Below are 9,330 nucleotides of genomic sequence, written 5' to 3'. Positions count from 1 at the left end.
GAATTTCAAGAAAGCAATACCAAAACTATCGATTCTTTGTCATGGGATCGACCAATCATCTGAAGTTTAATGGATATCCAAAAAATCAAGACCAAAACTATCGATTCTTTGTCAGGGAATCGACCAATCACAACTGAAATTTGAAAGAATTCCAACAAGCAAGTTAAAAATATCGATTCTTTTTCATGGGATCGACCAATCATCAGAAGTTTTATGGAATTCCAAGAACGCATGAACAAAACTATCGATTCTTTGTTATGGGTTCGACCAATCATCTGAAGTTTGATGGAATTCCAAGAATTTGTGTCCATCTCGATCGATTCTTTGTCATGGGAAAAACCAATCATCTGAAGTTTGATAAAATTCCAAGATCGCAAGAACAAAACTATTTATTCTCTGTCATAGGATCAACGAATCTAATGAAGTTTGATGGATATCCTTGAAAGCGAAACCAATACTATCGATTCTTTGTCATTGGATCGACCAAACTTCTGAAGTTTGATTGAATACCAAGATTTTTAATCCAACTCTATCATTTCTTCGTCAAGAAATCGACCAATCAACTGAAGTTTGATGGAATATCAAGAAAGCAATACCAAAACTATCGATTCTTTGTCATGGGATCGACCAATCATCTGAAGTTTGATGGAATTCCAAGAAAGCATGACCAAAACTATCGATTCGTTGTCATGGGAACTTCCAATCATCTGAAGTTTAATGGATATCCAAAAAAGCAAGACCAAAACTATCGATTCTTTGTCAGGGAATCGACCAATCACAACTGAAATTTGAAAGAATTCCAACAAGCAAGTTAAAAATATCGATTCTTTGTCATGGAATCGATCAATCATCTGAAGTTTGATGGAAATCCAAAAACGCGTGAACAAAACTATCAATTCTTTTTCATGGGATCGACCAATCATCAGAAGTTTTATGGAATTCCAAGAACGCAAGAACAGAACCATCTATTATTTGTCATGGGATCGACCAATCATCTGCAGTTGATTGAATTCCAAGAACGCAAGAACAAAACTCTCGATTCTTTTTCATGGGATCGACCAATCATCTGAAGTTTGATTGAATTCCAAGAACGCAAGAACAAAACTCTCGATTCTTTGATATGGGATCGACCAATCATCTGAAGTTTGATGGATATTCAAGAAAGCCAGACCAAATATATCGATTCTTTGTCATGGGATCGACCAATCTTCTGAAGTTTGATTGAATTCGAGGAACGCAAGAACAAAACTATCGATTCTTTGTCATGGGATCGACCAATCATCTGAAGTTTGATGGAATTCCAAGAATTTGAATCCAACTCTATCGATTCATTGTCATGGGATCGACCAATCATCTGAAGTTTGATTGATTCCCAAGCACGAAAGACCAAAACTATTGATTCTTTGTCATGGGATCGACCAATCATCTGAAGTTTGATGGAATTCCAAGAACGCATGAACAAAACAATCGATTCTTTGTCATGGGATCGACTAATCATCTGAAGTTTGATTGAATTCCAAGAACGCAAGAACAAAACTCTCGAATCTTTGATATGGGATCTACCAATCATCTGATGTTAGATGGAATTCCAAGAATTTGAATCCAACTCTATCGATTCTTTTTCATGGGATCGACCAATCATCTGAAGTTAGATGGAATTCCAAGAAAGCAAGACCAAAACTATTGATTCTTTGTCATGGGATCGACCAATCATCTGAAGTTTGATTGAATTCCAAGAACGCAAGAACAAAACTCTCGATTCTTTGATATGGGATCGACCAATCATCTGAAGTTTGATGGATATTCAAGAAAGCGAGACCAAATTTATCGATTCTTTGTCATGGGATCGACCAATCATCTGAAGTTTGATTGATTTCCATGCACGCAAGACCAAAACTATTGATTCTTTGTCATGGGATCGACCAATCATCTGAATTTTGATGGATATTCAAGAAAGCGAGACCAAATATATCGATTCATTGTCATGGGATCGACCAATCATCTGAAGTTTGATTGATTTCCAAGCACGCAAGACCAAAACTATTGATTCTTTGTCATGGGATCGACCAATCATCTGAAGTTTGATTGAATTCCAATAACGCAAGAACAAAACTCTCGATTCTTTGTCATGGGATGGACCAATCATCTGAAGTTTTATATATATCCAAGAACGCATGAACAAAACTATCGATTCTTTGTCATGGGATCGACCAATCTTCTGAAGTTTGATTGAATTCGAGGAACGCAAGAACAAAACTATCGATTCTTTGTCATGGGATCGACCAATCATCTGAAGTTTGATGGAATTCCAAGAATTTGAATCCAACTCTATCGATTCATTGTCATGGGATCGACCAATCATCTGAAGTTTGATTGATTTCCATGCACGAAAGACCAAAACTATCGATTCTTTGTCATGGGATCGACTAATCATCTGAAGTTTGATTGAATTCCAAGAACGCAAGAACAAAACTCTCGATTCTTTGTTATGGGATCTACCAATCATCTAAAGTTTGATGGAATTCCAAGAATTTGAATCCAACTCTATCGATTCTTTGTCATGGGATCGACAAATCATCTGAAGTTTGATTGATTTCCAAGACCGCAAGACCAAAACTATTGATTCTTTGTCATGGGATCGACCAATCATCTGAAGTTTGATGGAATTCCTAGAACGCATGAACAAAACTATCGATTCTTTGTCATGGGATCGACCAATCATCTGAAGTTGATTGAATTCCAAGAACGCAAGAACAAAACTCTCGATTCTTTGTTATGGGATCGACCAATCAACTAAAGTGTCATGGAATTCCAAGAATTTTAATCCAACTCTATCGATTCTTTTTCATGGGATCGACCAATCATCTGAAGTTAGATGGAATTCCAAGAAAGCAAGACCAAAACTATTGATTCTTTGTCATGGGATCGACCAATCATCTGAAGTTTGATTGAATTCCAAGAACGCAAGAACAAAACTCTCGATTCTTTGATATGGGATCGACCAATCATCTGAAGTTTGATGGATATTCAAGAAAGCCAGACCAAATATATCGATTCTTTGTCATGGGATCGACCAATCTTCTGAAGTTTGATTGAATTCGAGGAACGCAAGAACAAAACTATCGATTCTTTGTCATGGGATCGACCAATCATCTGAAGTTTGATGGAATTCCAAGAATTTGAATCCAACTCTATCGATTCATTGTCATGGGATCGACCAATCATCTGAAGTTTGATTGATTTCCAAGCACGAAAGACCAAAACTATTGATTCTTTGTCATGGGATCGACCAATCATCTGAAGTTTGATGGAATTCCAAGAACGCATGAACAAAACTATCGATTCTTTGTCATGGGATCGACTAATCATCTGAAGTTTGATTGAATTCCAAGAACGCAAGAACAAAACTCTCGAATCTTTGATATGGGATCTACCAATCATCTGATGTTAGATGGAATTCCAAGAATTTGAATCCAACTCTATCGATTCTTTGTCATGGGATCGACCAATCAACTAAAGTTTGATGGAATTCCAAGAATTTTAATCCAACTCTATCGATTCTTTTTCATGGGATCGACCAATCATCTGAAGTTAGATGGAATTCCAAGAAAGCAAGACCAAAACTATTGATTCTTTGTCATGGGATCGACCAATCATCTGAAGTTTGATTGAATTCCAAGAACGCAAGAACAAAACTCTCGATTCTTTGATATGGGATCGACCAATCATCTGAAGTTTGATGGATATTCAAGAAAGCGAGACCAAATTTATCGATTCTTTGTCATGGGATCGACCAATCATCTGAAGTTTGATTGATTTCCATGCACGCAAGACCAAAACTATTGATTCTTTGTCATGGGATCGACCAATCATCTGAATTTTGATGGATATTCAAGAAAGCGAGACCAAATATATCGATTCATTGTCATGGGATCGACCAATCATCTGAAGTTTGATTGATTTCCAAGCACGCAAGACCAAAACTATTGATTCTTTGTCATGGGATCGACCAATCATCTGAAGTTTGATTGAATTCCAAGAACGCAAGAACAAAACTCTCGATTCTTTGTCATGGGATGGACCAATCATCTGAAGTTTTATACATATCCAAGAACGCATGAACAAAACTATCGATTCTTTGTCATGGGATCGACCAATCTTCTGAAGTTTGATTGAATTCGAGGAACGCAAGAACAAAACTATCGATTCTTTGTCATGGGATCGACCAATCATCTGAAGTTTGATGGAATTCCAAGAATTTGAATCCAACTCTATCGATTCATTGTCATGGGATCGACCAATCATCTGAAGTTTGATTGAATTCCAAGAACGCAAGAACAAAACTCTCGATTCTTTGATATGGGATCTACCAATCATCTAAAGTTTGATGGAATTCCAAGAATTTGAATCCAACTCTATCGATTCTTTGTCATGGGATCGACAAATCATCTGAAGTTTGATTGATTTCCAAGACCGCAAGACCAAAACTATTGATTCTTTGTCATGGGATCGACCAATCATCTGAAGTTTGATGGAATTCCAAGAACGCATGAACAAAACTATCGATTCTTTGTCATGGGATCGACCAATCATCTGAAGTTGATTGAATTCCAAGAACGCAAGAACAAAACTCTCGATTCTTTGTTATGGGATCGACCAATCAACTAAAGTGTCATGGAATTCCAAGAATTTTAATCCAACTCTATCGATTCTTTTTCATGGGATCGACCAATCATCTGAAGTTAGATGGAATTCCAAGAAAGCAAGACCAAATCTATTGATTCTTTGTCATGGGATCGACCAATCATCTGAAGTTTGATTGAATTCCAAGAACGCAAGAACAAAACTCTCGATTCTTTGATATGGGATCTACCAATCATCTAAAGTTTGATGGAATTCCAAGAATTTGAATCCAACTCTATCGATTCTTTGTCATGGGATCGACAAATCATCTGAAGTTTGATTGATTTCCAAGACCGCAAGACCAAAACTATTGATTCTTTGTCATGGGATCGACCAATCATCTGAAGTTTGATGGAATTCCTAGAACGCATGAACAAAACTATCGATTCTTTGTCATGGGATCGACCAATCATCTGAAGTTGATTGAATTCCAAGAACGCAAGAACAAAACTCTCGATTCTTTGTTATGGGATCGACCAATCAACTAAAGTGTCATGGAATTCCAAGAATTTTAATCCAACTCTATCGATTCTTTTTCATGGGATCGACCAATCATCTGAAGTTAGATGGAATTCCAAGAAAGCAAGACCAAATCTATTGATTCTTTGTCATGGGATCGACCAATCATCTGAAGTTTGATTGAATTCCAAGAACGCAAGAACAAAACTCTCGATTCTTTGATATGGGATCGACTAATCATCTGAAGTTTGATGGATATTCAAGAAAGCCAGACCAAATATATCGATTCTTTGTCATGGGATCGACCAATCTTCTGAAGTTTGATTGAATTCGAGGAACGCAAGAACAAAACTATCGATTCTTTGTCATGGGATCGACCAATCATCTGAAGTTTGATGGAATTCCAAGAATTTGAATCCAACTCTATCGATTCATTGTCATGGGATCGACCAATCATCTGAAGTTTGATTGATTTCCAAGCACGAAAGACCAAAACTATTGATTCTTTGTCATGGGATCGACCAATCATCTGAAGTTTGATGGAATTCCAAGAACGCATGAACAAAACTATCGATTCTTTGTCATGGGATCGACTAAGCATCTGAAGTTTGATTGAATTCCAAGAACGCAAGAACAAAACTCTCGAATCTTTGATATGGGATCTACCAATCATCTGATGTTAGATGGAATTCCAAGAATTTGAATCCAACTCTATCGATTCTTTGTCATGGGATCGACCAATCAACTAAAGTTTGATGGAATTCCAAGAATTTTAATCCAACTCTATCGATTCTTTTTCATGGGATCAACCAATCATCTGAAGTTAGATGGAATTCCAAGAAAGCAAGACCAAAACTATTGATTCTTTGTCATGGGATCGACCAATCATCTGAAGTTTGATTGAATTCCAAGAACGCAAGAACAAAACTCTCGATTCTTTGATATGGGATCGACCAATCATCTGAAGTTTGATGGATATTCAAGAAAGCGAGACCAAATTTATCGATTCTTTGTCATGGGATCGACCAATCATCTGAGGTTTGATTGATTTCCATGCACGCAAGACCAAAACTATTGATTCTTTGTCATGGGATCGACCAATCATCTGAAGTTTGATTCAATTCCAAGAACGCAAGAATAAAACTCTCGATTCTTTGTCATGGGATGGACCAATCATCTGAAGTTTTATATATATCCAAGAACGCATGAACAAAACTATCGATTCTTTTTCATGGGATCGACCAATCTTCTGAAGTTTGATTGAATTCGAGGAACGCAAGAACAAAACTATCGATTCTTTGTCATGGGATCGACCAATCATCTGAAGTTTGATGGAATTCCAAGAATTTGAATCCAACTCTATCGATTCATTGTCATGGGATCGACCAATCATCTGAAGTTTGATTGATTTCCAAGCACGAAAGACCAAAACTATTGATTCTTTGTCATGGGATCGACCAATCATTGAAGTTTGATGGAAATCCAAGAACACATGAACAAAACTATCGATTCTTTGTCATGGGATCAACTAATCATCTGAAGTTTGATTGAATTCCAAGAACGCAAGAACAAAACTCTCGATTCTTTGATATGGGATCTACCAATCATCCAAAGTTTGATGGAATTCCAAGAATTTGAATCCAACTCTATCGATTCTTTGTCATGGGATCGACAAATCATCTGAAGTTTGATTGATTTCCAAAACCGCAAGATCAAAACTATTGGTTCTTTGTCATGGGATCGACCAATCATCTGAAGTTTGATGGAATTCCTAGAACGCATGAACAAAACTATCGATTCTTTGTCATGGGATCGACCAATCATCTGAAGTTGATTGAATTCCCAGAACGCAAGAACAAAACTCTCGATTCTTTGTTATGGGATCGACCAATCAACTAAAGTGTTATGGAATTCCAAGAATTTTAATCCAACTCTATCGATTCTTTTTCATGGGATCGACCAATCATCTGAAGTTAGATGGAATTCCAAGAAAGCAAGACCAAAACTATTGATTCTTTGTCATGGGATCGACCAATCATCTGAAGTTTGATTGAATTCCAAGAACGCAAGAACAAAACTCTCGATTCTTTGATATGGGATCGACCAATCATCTGAAGTTTGATGGATATTCAAGAAAGCCAGACCAAATATATCGATTCTTTGTCATGGGATCGACCAATCTTCTGAAGTTTGATTGAATTCGAGGAACGCAATAACAAAACTATCGATTCTTTGTCATGGGATCGACCAATCATCTGAAGTTTGATTGATTTCCATGCACGCAAGACCAAAACTATTGATTCTTTGTCATGGGATCGACCAATCATCTGAATTTTGATGGATATTCAAGAAAGCGAGACCAAATATATCGATTCATTGTCATGGGATCGACCAATCATCTGAAGTTTGATTGATTTCCAAGCACGCAAGACCAAAACTATTGATTCTTTGTCATGGGATCGACCAATCATCTGAAGTTTGATTGAATTCCAAGAACGCAAGAACAAAACTCTCGATTCTTTGTCATGGGATGGACCAATCATCTGAAGTTTTATATATATCCAAGAACGCATGAACAAAACTATCGATTCTTTGTCATGGGATCGACCAATCTTCTGAAGTTTGATTGAATTCGAGGAACGCAAGAACAAAACTATCGATTCTTTGTCATGGGATCGACCAATCATCTGAAGTTTGATGGAATTCCAAGAATTTGAATCCAACTCTATCGATTCATTGTCATGGGATCGACCAATCATCTGAAGTTTGATTGAATTCCAAGAACGCAAGAACAAAACTCTCGATTCTTTGATATGGGATCGACCAATCATCTAAAGTTTGATGGAATTCCAAGAATTTGAATCCAACTCTATCGATTCTTTGTCATGGGATCGACAAATCATCTGAAGTTTGATTGATTTCCAAGACCGCAAGACCAAAACTATTGATTCTTTGTCATGGGATCGACCAATCATCTGAAGTTTGATGGAATTCCTAGAACGCATGAACAAAACTATCGATTCTTTGTCATGGGATCGACCAATCATCTGAAGTTGATTGAATTCCAAGAACGCAAGAACAAAACTCTCGATTCTTTGTTATGGGATCGACCAATCAACTAAAGTGTCATGGAATTCCAAGAATTTTAATCCAACTCTATCGATTCTTTTTCATGGGATCGACCAATCATCTGAAGTTAGATGGAATTCCAAGAAAGCAAGACCAAATCTATTGATTCTTTGTCATGGGATCGACCAATCATCTGAAGTTTGATTGAATTCCAAGAACGCAAGAACAAAACTCTCGATTCTTTGATATGGGATCTACCAATCATCTAAAGTTTGATGGAATTCCAAGAATTTGAATCCAACTCTATCGATTCTTTGTCATGGGATCGACAAATCATCTGAAGTTTGATTGATTTCCAAGACCGCAAGACCAAAACTATTGATTCTTTGTCATGGGATCGACCAATCATCTGAAGTTTGATGGAATTCCTAGAACGCATGAACAAAACTATCGATTCTTTGTCATGGGATCGACCAATCATCTGAAGTTGATTGAATTCCAAGAACGCAAGAACAAAACTCTCGATTCTTTGTTATGGGATCGACCAATCAACTAAAGTGTCATGGAATTCCAAGAATTTTAATCCAACTCTATCGATTCTTTTTCATGGGATCGACCAATCATCTGAAGTTAGATGGAATTCCAAGAAAGCAAGACCAAATCTATTGATTCTTTGTCATGGGATCGACCAATCATCTGAAGTTTGATTGAATTCCAAGAACGCAAGAACAAAACTCTCGATTCTTTGATATGGGATCGACCAATCATCTGAAGTTTGATGGATATTCAAGAAAGCCAGACCAAATATATCGATTCTTTGTCATGGGATCGACCAATCTTCTGAAGTTTGATTGAATTCGAGGAACGCAAGAACAAAACTATCGATTCTTTGTCATGGGATCGACCAATCATCTGAAGTTTGATGGAATTCCAAGAATTTGAATCCAACTCTATCGATTCATTGTCATGGGATCGACCAATCATCTGAAGTTTGATTGAATTCCAAGCACGAAAGACCAAAACTATTGATTCTTTGTCATGGGATCGACCAATCATCTGAAGTTTGATGGAATTCCAAGAACGCATGAACAAAACTATCGATTCTTTGTCATGGGATCG

The sequence above is a fragment of the Cloeon dipterum genome, unplaced genomic scaffold, assembly GCF_949628265.1.
Source record: "Cloeon dipterum unplaced genomic scaffold, ieCloDipt1.1 scaffold_10_ctg1, whole genome shotgun sequence".
In the NCBI taxonomy this organism is placed as follows: Eukaryota; Metazoa; Arthropoda; class Insecta; order Ephemeroptera; family Baetidae; genus Cloeon; species Cloeon dipterum.
The sequence above is the reverse complement of the archived record's forward strand: the minus strand, read 5'-3'. Positions refer to the sequence as shown.